We start from the raw sequence: 14,069 nt of genomic DNA on the forward strand, positions 1-14,069 counted from the left end.
CAACAAGAATTGCACATCTCAATCGTGGAGACAGCGTAACTTCCAAAAAAAAAAAAAAAAATACAGGGGGACACCAATCAGCGTATAAGAAAATTGCTAGAACAGTATGACCCTGCATATAAAATCCAATATCTTCGTGGCATTGCTCATAACATTAAACAATTTTAACTAGATAATATTGTTGCTTGTCTCATTTTTTATTTATACTTGTTGTATCTTTTTTACGAAATAAATCCTTTTAGTCTTTATGGTATTTTTATTTGTACTTTTAACTCTTAACTTATAGTTATAATTTGGCTTCATGCTTATATATATATATATATATATATAGTGGTATCGAAATGACCGATAACTAAAAATCCTAGTCACAAAATGTCCAGTAGCGAAATGTCCGGTATCAAAATGTCCGGTATCGAAATGACCAGTATCAAACTGTCCTAGAACAGTATATATATAGTAAATATGGAATCAGCTGATAGGTTGGTGGGAGATGATGTATCACGTGATCATTGAAGTCAGGTGAGGAAAATCAGATTTTGTTGGTGTTTAGTTCTTGTGTGTGTCTGTCTATTTTTCTATCTATCTATCTATCCTTCAAATGTATATATAAACTTTTATTTATTTGCGTGTATACTGCGTATGCATATATATACAGTGTATATATACATATATGTGTATCTATATAGTGTATATATATATACAGTAAATATATATATATATATATACATATATATATATATATAGATATATATATATATATATATAGATATATATACACACACATATATATATATATATATAAACATACATGCATATATATGTATACATATACATCAGCATATAAACACACACATATATATTATATATATATATATATATACATATATATATATATATATATATATGTATATATATATATATATATATATAACAAAACAATATTGACCTAAATATAAGAGTTGAAATGATTTAGACTTGGGTCTATGAAAATTATTTTGATTGACCCAGGAATTCGTAATAATAAACTACATAGAAAATGTTCACAGTGATGAAATTTACTCTTTTTTTATTTGATTTTACATCTACGAACTGAAAATATTCTAGATCTAGTGGGTTATTACGAAGAGTACTGTCATAATACTCACATGGTCTTAGAATTTAGCTTAAGAAATGAATTAATTCAAAAAGGATTTTTCATGACACTCAGCTTTTGGGAATTACCCATTTTTTGGCCTCTCATTTCCATAGTTTAAAGAAATATTTTCCGTGAGAGCTATTCAGCAAAAGTGTCATAAAATTTAGCTTATGAAATTAATTAATTTAAAAAAGGATTTTGGATGACGCCAAACTTTTGGGAATCATTCTATTTTTGCTTCTTAAGAACTCGGATAACAGAAGAATGATCTGTGAATTTGTACTCTGAATATGCATTGAACAATAGATATTTCTTTCTTATAAATAGCTTCTCGAATCTAGATATATACCCAATCGGAATTTACCCTAAGCTTAACACATGAAGTATAAATTTTAGGAAGATTTCTAGATGCTTAAGGTAACCCACTTCTAGATGCTAAAGGTAAACCACTTCTAGATGATAAAGGTAAACCATTTCTAGACGATAAAGGTAACCAATTTCTAGATGATAAAGGTAACCCATTTCTAGATGCTTAAGGTAACCCACTTCTAGATGCTAAAGGTAACCCATTTCTAAATGCTAAAGGTAACCCATTTCTAAATGCTAAAGGTAACTCCTTTCTAGATTCTTAAGATAACCCAGTACTTGAATAGTAACGTCCCTCACTGGCGAACGTCAGACTGGGGTTCGAGTCCCGCTCAAACTCGTTAGTTTCTTTGGTTGCTTCAGCCTCACCATACTTGAGAGCTAAGGAGGCGGGTTTTTGGGGATCATATAGGTCTATCTGCTGAGTTAATGGCCACCATTGCCTGGCCTTCTTGTGTCCTAGCTTAGGTGGAGAGGTGGCTTGGGTGCTGATCATATGTAATATGGTCAGTCTCTAGGGCATTGTCCTGCTTGCTAGGGGCAATGTCATTGTCTCTTGCCCCTACCATTCATGAGTGGCCTTTAATACCTTTAAAGTAAACACACATTATCTCACACATACACACATGCAAGCCCGGACGTACATCCACGTCTCCGCATTATAAAGGTCACCTATATAAATATTTTTGAAAGTTAAAAATGTGGAAATTCCTAATTTTCATAAAAAGGTAAAACTCTTGCACATTTCCAATTACACTGGAAAAAAATAACACATTCAATATCCAGAAAAGCAAACACACATCCTCATTAAAAAAAAAATGCCTTTGTAAATATTTTGCAAAGTAGAACATGCGAAAATCCTTGATTTTTCAGGAAAAAAAACCATGCATATTTGCAAATACATTGAAAAAAAATCAAAATTAGACAAGACATCTACATTAAAAATATAATTTTGTAAATATTTTTGAAAGTAAAAATTACGCAAATTCCAAATACAAAAAGAAAAAACGTAAAAAAACAAAAACACTCGCATTCAAAGTTACATTTTTTTTTAAAAATTTCAACATCCAGACAAGACCTTGGTAAGCTGCTGTTCAACGTTGCACATGCAATAAAATGCAACTAAAAAAAAAGATAGTTGTCGGGTGTCCCAAGACTCGTCAATTACATTTCACGTAACTTTATGTCCGCTAAATCATACGATACACCCAGTCGCTTAAATACCGTCATCATCTTTTCAAATAAACTTGGATAATGTAAGGTTGAAGGCGATGGACGATTTTTCCCTTTCCACGGACACTGGCGGCTAAATGGCCAAGGAGATTAACTTATTGGCTAATTCTAGAGTGGTTACGGATCGATACCCATCGGTGTAATTCGTCCTCTATTTTTCTTCTCTCCTCTTTTCTCTCTGCCTCGTTCCTCATTTTTTGATATCAAAAGAATGGATAATCATACTTGTAGTGATAATATCAAGAGCACGGCAGTATCATTCTGCTGGATTTAAGAGCAGAGAGAGAGAGAGAGAGAGAGAGAGAGAGAGAGAGAGGAAATTATAGAAATAAAATGACTGGAGAGAAAAATCACACTCACGAGGCTATACTAGTCTTCTTTTTTAGGTTAATTTGCTTTTTATCCATAAATAGAAGCATGTTAAAATAATATAAGTATGAATTCATGTATGTGTATATATAGTATACTCTCAGGAAGTTTTGCCAAATTTTTTAAAGCTAGTTTGTCTTTTTTTATAGCTAAAAACATGCTAAAATTAGATAAATCTATAAATTCATGAATGTGTATACGTAGCGTACTCTCAGGAAGCTTTGCCTAAATGTTTTTAAGCTATTTTTTTATGGATAAAAGCATTCTAAAATTAGATAATTCTATAAATTCATGTATGTGTATATATAATGTACTCTCTGGAAAGCTTTACCTAACTTTTTAAAGTTAATTTGCTTTTTTTGATAGGTAAAAGCAGGACAATTCCCTAGAGACTGACCATATATCCATATAATCAGTGCCCAAGCCCTTGCTCCACCCAAGCTAGGACCAGGGAGAGCCACGAAAATGGCTGCTGATGACTCAGCAGATAGACATATAGACTCCTCCAAGCACCCCAATCCTTAGCTCACAAGGACGGTGAGATTGCAGTGCCCAAAGGAACTAACGTGTTTGACAGGAACTCGAACCCCAGTCTGGCGATCACCAGTCAGGGACGTTACTATATCGGCCACCACAAACCATTTTTTCTCTTACATAGTTATGAATAGTGATATGAATTCGTGAATATATATAATATATATATATATGTGTGTGTGTGTGTGTGTGTGTGTGTGCGTGTATATATAAATTATATATATACATATACATATATATATAATATGTATTTATATATATATATATATATGTATATATATAATTACATATATACATATGTGTGTGTTTTTATAAAATATAATCTTATTAGGTTAACATATTTAAACTTCAAACATCTAAACCAGTCTGTTCGTCTATTAGCCAGGTACCTCTTTAAATAGAATCGAAGTCAGGCGTGAAAAAACCCACCTAATTTTGGATCAACATCTCATTAGGACCCAGTCGTGATTATGCATAATAAGGTCGATGCTTATCGCAGAGGTTCACTTCGTTCGCCGCTAGATGGCAGCGTTTGCTTAAGGGTGAAATTGGGTGAGTTCTTTGTTGATTTTCCTTGTACGTGGGCGAGGCCGATGGAATGGGCATCTCTTGGGTCTTCATGTCGTGGAATAATGGGGAAAAAAAGAGAGGTGAAATAGAAAGAAAGGAGAAGAGGAGAGGTGGAGGAAAAAACTTGCAGAAAAAAGGAAAAACGAAATGGCTTTGACAGAAATAAACGAACAATAATTGACAAGAAAAGAATGGAATCATCATCGTTTGACAGAATATACAAAGGTATATACACACATACATACACACAGCCCCATACACGCGCGCACATATTTATACACACACACACGTATATATATATATATATATATACTGTATATACACTGCATATATACATGTATATATATATATATATATATACTGTATATATACTGCATATATATATATATATACTGTATATATACTGCATATATATATATATATATATACTGTATATATACTACATATATATATATATATATATATGTATATATATATATACATATATACATATATACACATATATACATATATATACATATATATACATACATATATATGAAAAATAAAAAATATAATCAAAGTAGAAGAACTATACGCCATAATAGATATATTGTAGACCAAGAGGATCTCGAAACCCACCGAGCCGTCGTAACTCAACGCCGAGACGATATAAGTCTACGTCTAAATGTGTGAATAACAAAGAGCTAACGAATAAAAACAAGCCCGTGTCCGATCTGATAGCGAAAACAAAGCAGATACACAAATCTCTCTTTAAATAATTACCTTCCAGCAACAACCCTAACTTCCCCCCCACCCCCGAAACACCCCCCCCCCCCCCTCTCCTCTGCTCTGAGAATGAACATCCAATTGCAATATCTCGTCTGCAGAAGTTTTAGACGACGAGTGATTTTCGCCCAAATTTTTATCGGATATTCTAAGCACCGGGAAAAATTTAAAACAAACGTTTAATAATCATCATGTTGCACCCGCAGCTGTTGAGGCTAGTAAATAAGAAGGCTCGCTAACTAGCTACCAACCGCAACACGCCCGACTCACGCCAGAGGGTGTAAAAAAAAAAGAGAAAAAAAAAACGAGTCTTCATGAGATGATGCCCGTTTTGCCAATGCCCACATAATAAGCGTGTAATTTCAAAGCGCTCTCCGATCGGCTATCATTACGCAGCATTTTGCGGGGAAAAAAGATTGTTTTTTTCCACCATCTCGAGATGGAAGATTTTCCGTCCAGCGGGTCGCCGCTCCTCCGTTAAGTAACTTCGCGAGGAAGAGAGCGAATTGTCTTCGAAATTGAGGACGCGAATGGGGCCGTGGCGAGCGACAGTGGCAACGCTGCAAAAAGGGCTGGCTGCCAGTATATCTTTCAAGCGGTAATTTGCCATCAACTTGTGAAGCCTCGCGAGTTTGGTGTGAGGGCCTTCGCTGCCTGCCTCCCTTGATTATCATAGCTGGCTGATTCCACACGCCCTTCCGAAGCTGGGAAGAGTAGGAGAGAGAGAGAGAGAGAGAGAGAGAGAGAGAGAGGAGACGGCGTCTGATGGGGGTGGGGGTATAAAAAGGTGGAGTTTCAGGTAAGAGGAGACTAGAGAGAATACGTCGACAGGTGAGGAAAGGAAGTACTCGAGAATATGATACGCATGTATGTTTTGGAGGAGGACTGTGGAGATGAATAAAAAGGGCATTATTGCCATACAAAAAACAAAAACAGTGTTATTATGAAGTGAATCAGTCCATGGAAGACTGCCTGACGATCTGTTGGACTGGGGTTTGAGTCCGGCTAGAGAGTTTCTTGTAGAGTCTGCAACCTCACGATCCTTGTGAGCTAAGGATTGGGGTTTTTAGGGAGCCTATAGGTCTACCTGCTCTATAAAAAGGTGGGGTTTCAGGTAAGGGGAGACTAGAGAGGATACGTCGACAGGTGAGGAAAAGGAAGTACTCGAGAATATGATATGTAAGTATGTTTTGGATAAGGACTTGTGGGAATGAATAAGAAGGGCGTTATCGCCAGAGTGGGAAACAAAACCAAGTATTATTATGAAGTGAATCAGTCTATAGAAGACGACGATAGCTACCTCTCAACTTGATAGAGTCCCTGTATGGAATCCTAAAGATTTTAATTAAATAATATTTAAGCAGTTAGAGATTATAATATAAGGAATGAATTATGCATATTATTAGATAAAAAAGATATAGAAGATGACTGTAAAAAAAGGATTGTGGATCTGATGGATAATGCAAGATTTCAGAGGAGCAGTTATGCATTGATATTTGAAATGATTGCAGAGAGAGAGAGAGAGAGACGAGAGAGAGAGAGAGAGAGAGGGAGTGTTAAAAGGATTTTTAATGTCTCAAAGACTCTTTAGCCCCTCCGTAGAGACTATTTGCTCTTTGAGAGAGAGAGAGAGAGAGAGAGAGAGAGAGAGAAGAGAGAGAGAGAGAGAGAGAGAGAGGGAGAGAGTTAAAAGGATTTTTAATGTCTCAAAGACTCTTTAGCCCTTCTGTAGAGACTATTTGCTCTTTGAGAGAGAGAGAGAGAGAGAGAGAGAGAGAGTTTCAATGATTTTTAATGTCTCAAAGACTCTTTAGCCCATCCGTGGAGACTATTTGCTCCTGCTCTTTGAGAGAGAGAGAGAGAGAGAGAGAGAGAGAGAGAGTTATTATGAGTTACAAGGATTTTGGATGTCTCAAAGGCTTTTTAATTCATCCGTGGAAACTCCATTTGCTCTTTTGAGAGAGAGAGAGAGAGAGAGAGAGAGAGAGAGATTGCGTACGAAAAGAAGACGAAAGAGATTAAAAGAAGATAGTAGATAGGACGGTCATAAATAAAGAAGCTGGGTATACAACACTCGAGATTAAAGAGGTGGAGAAAAGAACAGGCGATTATGGAAACAAAGGGAGATAACGAGGTAATAAACATCGTGATCAGGAAAGATGAACGGACAAAGAGGAGGGGAAATGAGAGAGAGAGAGAGAGAGAGAGAGAGAGAGAGAAGAGGATCAGTGTCCCAGTTTATCAATAATCGTTAAGTATAAGCACAGAGAGAGAGAGAGAGAGAGAGGAGAGAAGAGGATCGGTTGTCCCAGTTTATCAATAATCGTTAAGTATAAGCACAGAGAGAGAGAGAGAGAGAGAGAGAGAGAAGAGGATCAGTGTCCCAGTTTATCAATAATCGTTAAGTATAAGCACACAGAGAGAGAGAGAGAGAGAGAGAGAGAGAAAAGGGGATCAGTGTCCTAGTTTATCAATAATTGTCAAGTATAAGCACAGAGAGAGAGAGAGAGAGAGAGAGAGAGAGTTTTGACAGTCAGGGATATGTAAAAACCCAGGATGGTAAATTGAGTTTTGAAATTCGATGGAATTTTCCAGGTATTTAGTATCATGATAAGGAAGTATAAACTATTTAGTATAAATAAAAAAATAAATAAGGCTTATGTCATGACAGTGAACATTAACAAAATAAGAATTGTAGGGGAAAGTGAAAATTAACTAAAATAATGACAATTAACTGTAGAGTATTTTGATTTTTACAAAATGAGATAAATTAGTATTTACATACCGAACAAGCCTTCATGATATAGAAAAAATAGGGTTGATAATGGCTCATATGATTACAAATATACTTGCAGTTAGCAGAAGATTAGAATGTAGGGAAAAATAGATAATTGAATTTTTGAATACATTTTTTAAATGTTATTTGAAAAATTTGAATGAAATGACCCTGTTTTCTTTCTCCAGTAAAAATAAACAATGTCACCATTTCAGTTTTTACTTTACGAAATCCTTTCAGGACGCATTTCACCATCAAAGCTAAAACTATTCAAAGATATATTTTCGCTTGTTATATTTACACCGTATCTCTTTACAGTGAATTAAAAAGCTACACCGTTCAAATAGAAGCAAAGGAAGAACAAGATAGAGTTCCCTCTCCCCTGCAACCCGCTCTACCAATCATAACTATGACGGGAATCACCACGCATTGTAAAACCTTAAATAGAAGGAGTGTTCGAGATAAACTAATATCTATCGAGAAACCCATTCATCTCCTACCTCCGGATTTTAGTTTCCAGCTGACAGCGCCAATGGCTTGCCCCCTGCATTGGTCTGAGGAGACCCGGGCCCTTTGTTTCGCTTTTCAACTCTGCAGGCTCTTCTTTGTTCGACGCATTGGAGAGCTGCGCAGACCAGTTCAATGCTTTCCTGCTCCTCTTCGAAAGATGTTTCTTTTTTTTTTTTCTCGATTTTATATCGCGTTTCATCGATGATTTTTATGGATTTCTTTTGGAATCTTTGCTTTAGTTTTGGATGAAATTTAACCTCCGAAGGTTTTTAATAATTTATCTCTTCGAAAGATATATATATATATATATATTATTATATATATATATATATATATACACATATATGCATATATATATATATATATATATAATAATAATAATAATAACAATAATAATAATAATAATAATAATGATAATAATAATAATGATAATAATAATAATAATATACAACATTTTTAATGCATTGCTTCCTGACCGGATGGATGAAGAGTAGGACAAATTCTAATATAGAATTGAAAAAGATTATTTTTTTCAATTTCATACCGAGTTTCATCGATAATTGTTTCGGTTTATTTTGGAATCTTTGCTGAAATTTTGGTTGAAATTTATCCTTCGAAGCTTCTTAATAATTTACCTCTTCGAAAGATCAGTTTTTTTATATTAATTTTTTTATCCCTCTTTTGGAATCTTTGCTGAAGTTTTGGTTGAAATTTATCATCCAAAGCTTTTTAATAATTTGGAAAATTTTAATCATATGGAATGAAGCTTTATGTCAGAGTTCAATAGTTTTAGCGGATAAACGAAAATTTATGATCTTTTTTTTTTTTTTTTCATAATTTAGTAATTTTTACTCACCCGTGATGAAGGTTGATGTCAAAGTTAAGTAGTTTTAGCAAATATATGGAAATTTAAGGATTTTTTATTTTTTAATAATTTAAAAACTTTTAATCATATGGGATGAAAGTTTGTGTCAGAGTTCAATAGTTTTAGCGGATATCTGAAAATTTAAGGATTACTTTTAATGATTTAGAAATTTTTACTTATACGGGATGAAGGTTTGTGTCAGAGATAGATAGTTTTTGCAGATATCTGAGAATTTTCTATTTGTTTTATGATTTTCAAGGGAAGAATGTGCAATGGCAGTACAAAGTAAGATTTTTACTTATATAGAGGTCGTTTCACAAAGCTATTTTAGGGCTTGTGAATATATAACAACAACAACAACAACAACAACAACAACAAATGCAGCAGTTTCTAGTCCATTATGATACAAAGGTGTCGGACATGTCCATAATCATCTGGGGTTTGTCCATTTTCATAACCACGTTGGCCCCTGTGGACTGGTGATGGTGGGAGACTTTAGTTTGATCGCTAACAGCAAACCAACCTAGTATGGGTGGCCCAGACTAATGTATACTACTGCTTAAATGCATCGTCCTTATTGCTCAGGCAGAAACTGTTAACTTCTGCTTATCAAAGTTGCTCTGATAAGGTTTGAATTTATATGATTTCTATGGAAAAGTCTCTTATGATTTTTCCAGGCGCAAGTACTTCCAGGCGGTGCCGAAGACCCTCCCCCATTTCACATTCCATGCCTCATGCGTCATAAGTTGACGCATGGTAACCTCCCCCCCCCCCCTCTCTCTCTCTCTCTCTCTCTCTCTCTCTCTCTCTCTCTCTCTACATACAGAATAGCAAATACTTGGAATAGACTATCAGCGGATGTACTAAACAATAACACGGTAAACAAGTTCAAGAATAAGTTAGACAAGATCTTAAGAACTCTCTAAATGCTTAAACTAAATCGCTCTACCAAGGAACAAATGGAGTTTCCGTCTTTGAGGCATCCAAAATCCTTGTAACTCTCTCTCTCTCTCTCTCTCTCTCTCTCTCTCTCTCTCTCTCTCTCTCTTTCTCTCTCTCTGGTGGAGATGGATAGTATGTCAGCTTTTAATAAATACATAACATATCTTAATTTCAAGATCATATTTGTGATTTTCTTATTAGACGTCACGTTAATTTGATTCTTCATAGAAGTTAAGTGAATAAGTAAGCACAAAATTTAATTTTTGAGATTCATATCACAAACGGGAAGATATATAAACATGTTTATAACATTGTTTACTTATTGTTAAGGAATAGCAGAGCTATCATGATTTTGAAACTGAATAACCAAAAGAAGTCTTTGAGGTAAGTTTCCATTAATAATAATAATAAGAATAGGGAAGTGGGGAATATGGGGAAAGGAAGAGTACCCCTGGATACAATCCAGTTTATAGCTCAAAGGCAGGTACTCGGGATGGGAAAGATTAAGGGAATAGGGAGAAAGAGAAGTACAGGAGAAGAATTAAAGAGAGGGGGCAGACCCTCTTGTGATATTAGAGAATTGGTATCATTATTTCATATTATGTCAATAATATCTTTTATTGGATCTTATCTGAAGTATAATTCCAGATTTCAGATTTGGAAAAGCAAGATGCTATATGCCAAAGGGCTCCAACCGAGAAAAATAGCCCAGTGAGGAAAGTAAATAAGTAAATAAACGATATAAGAAGCAATGAACAATTAAGATACAACATTTTAAAAACATTAAAATTCATTAAAACAGATATTTCTTATATAAACAATAAAAAGACTTATGTCAGCCTGCTCAAATTGAAAATATTTGCTGCAACTTTGAACTTTTGAAGTTCTACCGATTCAACTACCCGATTAGGAAGATCAATCCACAACTTGGTCACAGCTGGAATAAAACTTCTAAAGGACTGTAGTATTGAGCCTCATGATGGAGAAGGCCTGACTATTTGAATTAAATGCATGTATAAATTCAATATGAAACAAGCATAAGAAATATTTTCTTCATTCTCTCACTAAGGCCGGTGGCATTATATAATCAACGTCAGCCTGTTTACAGGATGGATAAATTATAACCAGCCTGTTGCTTTTAAGGCCTCCTGATAAGGTAAAGTTGTCTCGAACAAGTTTCACCTGATAAAGTGTCCACTTTTTTTTCTTGGTTGGTTTTACTTATCAAATGATTGAAAAAAGGTGTGCAAAGCTTAATGAAGTTAGTACGAGTCTTTCAGATTAAATATTGAAAGACCTCTTTTTTAAGAGCATTTTATCCTCTTCTATGAGGACCTCCCAAGGAAGTAGATTTTTAAGACTTTATTGGAGAAGTCTTTGTAATAATTAACAATCCAACATTCACTAGTGAAGTTCTTAATGATGTCACATTCACTAACAGAAAACTAAAGAAAAAAAAAGTTGATCTGATGTTCTATAGAGACGTGCAAATTTAATAACAATTTCAAGTTCTTTGATAAATGTAAAAAAACATCACATCTATTAAAAAAAAAGATATAGCCAAACAATAAAAAAACTTTCCATCTAATGTTTTGAAAAGACACAAGTAAAGCAAAGTATATAAAGATATCTTATTCCCTAACTAACATGTAGTAATAATAAAATGATACTTAACGTCTCACATTCTTTGTGGATGATAAAACAAAAAGAATGAAAATAAAGTGATAATTGGATGAGTCAAATGAGTGTATAAGTTAGAGCAGATGCCCCTATTAGAACAAAAAAAATGAATATAAAGTGATATTTGGATGAGTCAAATGAGTACTTAAGTTAGAGCAGATGCTACTATTAATACCAGATAAGGATTCATTGTTTCATAATTTTCAAAAACCACTTTATATTTTATTAACAGATAATTTTTTTTATACCATTGACTACAAAAAGAATGGAAATAAAGTGATAATGGAATGAGTCGAATGAGTGTTTGAATTATAGCAGGTGCTACTATTAATAACAGATGAGGATTCATCGTTTCATAATTTTCAAAATCCACTTTACATTTTATCATGACACTTTTTTTTTTTTTTTTTTTTACTTTTGGCTTTCTTTTGAGCCAAATGAGTGCCTAAATTAGAGCAGATGCCCCTATTGATAACAGGTAATGATTCATTGTTTATTAATTTTCAAAATCCACTTTTTATTTTATCAAGATAATTTTTCTTTTACTTTCGACTACAAAAAAAAAAAAAAAAGGAAAATGAAGTGATAATGGGACGAGTCAAATGAGTGTATAAGTTAGAGCAGGTGCTACTATTAATACCAGGTAAAGATTCAATGTTTCATAATTTTCAAAATCCACTTTATATTCTATCAATATATATATATATATATATATATATATATATATATTATTATATATATTATATTATATATATTATATGCTTGTACCTTTTCTTAAGTCAAATGAGGCCCTAAATTAGAGCAGGTTCTCCTATTGATAACAGATAATGATTCATTGTTTCATATTCAAAATCCCTTTTATATATCATCAATCTTTCTTTTCTTTTTTTTAAAGTCAAATGAGGACTTAAATTAGAGCAGGTGCCCATATTAATAACAGATGAGGATTCATTGATTCATAATTTTCGAAATCCACTTTATATATTATTAAGTTACTTTTTTTTAACTTTTAACTTTTTTTTCTTACTTTTAACTTTTTTTTTTTTTTTTTAAGTCAAATGAGGTCCTAAATTAGAGCAGGTGCTACTATTAATACCAGATGAGGATTCATTGTTCCATAATTTTCAAAATCAACCTTATATATTATTAAGTTACTATTTTTTACTTCTTACTTTTTTTCTTTTCTTTTTTTTTTCTTTTTAGAAGAGCGAAGCGTTAAAGTTCATGCAAGCAATTTAGATTTACACACCCTTGTTAGCCAAGATTAACGTTCAGAAGCCAAACTTAAATGAATTTCGAGGGCCGCTGATGAGCGATACGAGAGAAAAATATAATGCAAATAAGGTATAAGTAATCATCCTATTGGGAGGATACCGCAGAATGAGAGAGAGAGAGAGAGAGAGAGAGAGAGAGAGAGAGACAGAGAGAGAGAGGTTTTTTTTACCAATCCCCTTGCAACGTGTTCAGTTAGAGCCAAGATATCCAAACTATATTTCATAAATTCATTCTTTCTTCAGTTGCTATAACTTCCCGAGAGAGAGAGAGAGAGAGAGAGAGAGAGAGAGAGAGAGAGAGAGAGAGAGAGAGATTTTCTTAACCAATCCATTTACATCGTGTTCCAGTTAGGACCAAAAGATATCCAAACTATATTTTATAGATTCAGTTTTCATTTGTTATAACTTCCCGAGAGAGAGAGAGAGAGAGAGAGAGAGAGAGAGAGAGAGAGAGAGAGAGAGAGAGAGAGAGAGAGATGTTAGGGCCAAGATATCCAACCTATATATTTCATAAATTCATTCTCCATTTACTGTAACTTCAGAGAGAGAGAGAGAGAGAGAGAGAGAGAGAGAGAGAGAGAGAGAGAGAGAGAGAGAGAGAGAGCTAGCTTTAGAAATTCAAAGGTAGGAGAAAGATACCAGAGAAGGCTTCAGAGCGCCAAGAGATTTTTGGCCTGTTACATAGCATTCAATCCACTTACATTATAAACAGCGTATATTTTGTATCGCGATAAGCAGAGAGCGCTGCGAGTCGCCCCCGCCTTATTCATCTGAGAGTATTACAGGGTATGTTATTAACTCCAACTCTGTTTAAAGTAACAATTAGTGGATGGGCGGGTAGGCGACTTGTCGACCACTAGGCGCTTTGTTTACACTTGCCTACCAATCAACATCCCTCATACATCACGCCACGACTCCTGCAACATGGAAGCCCCGCTGTGATTGGGCATTTCGAAAATCGTCCTTATGCGCGTCAGGCGATGGGGTCAGTATGGCGAACTGCCGGCTTGTGGTATGAGTATATATTACGTTATCGATATAAGTATC

Source organism: Palaemon carinicauda, chromosome 26 (genome assembly GCF_036898095.1).
Source record: "Palaemon carinicauda isolate YSFRI2023 chromosome 26, ASM3689809v2, whole genome shotgun sequence".
Lineage (NCBI taxonomy): Eukaryota > Metazoa > Arthropoda > Malacostraca > Decapoda > Palaemonidae > Palaemon > Palaemon carinicauda.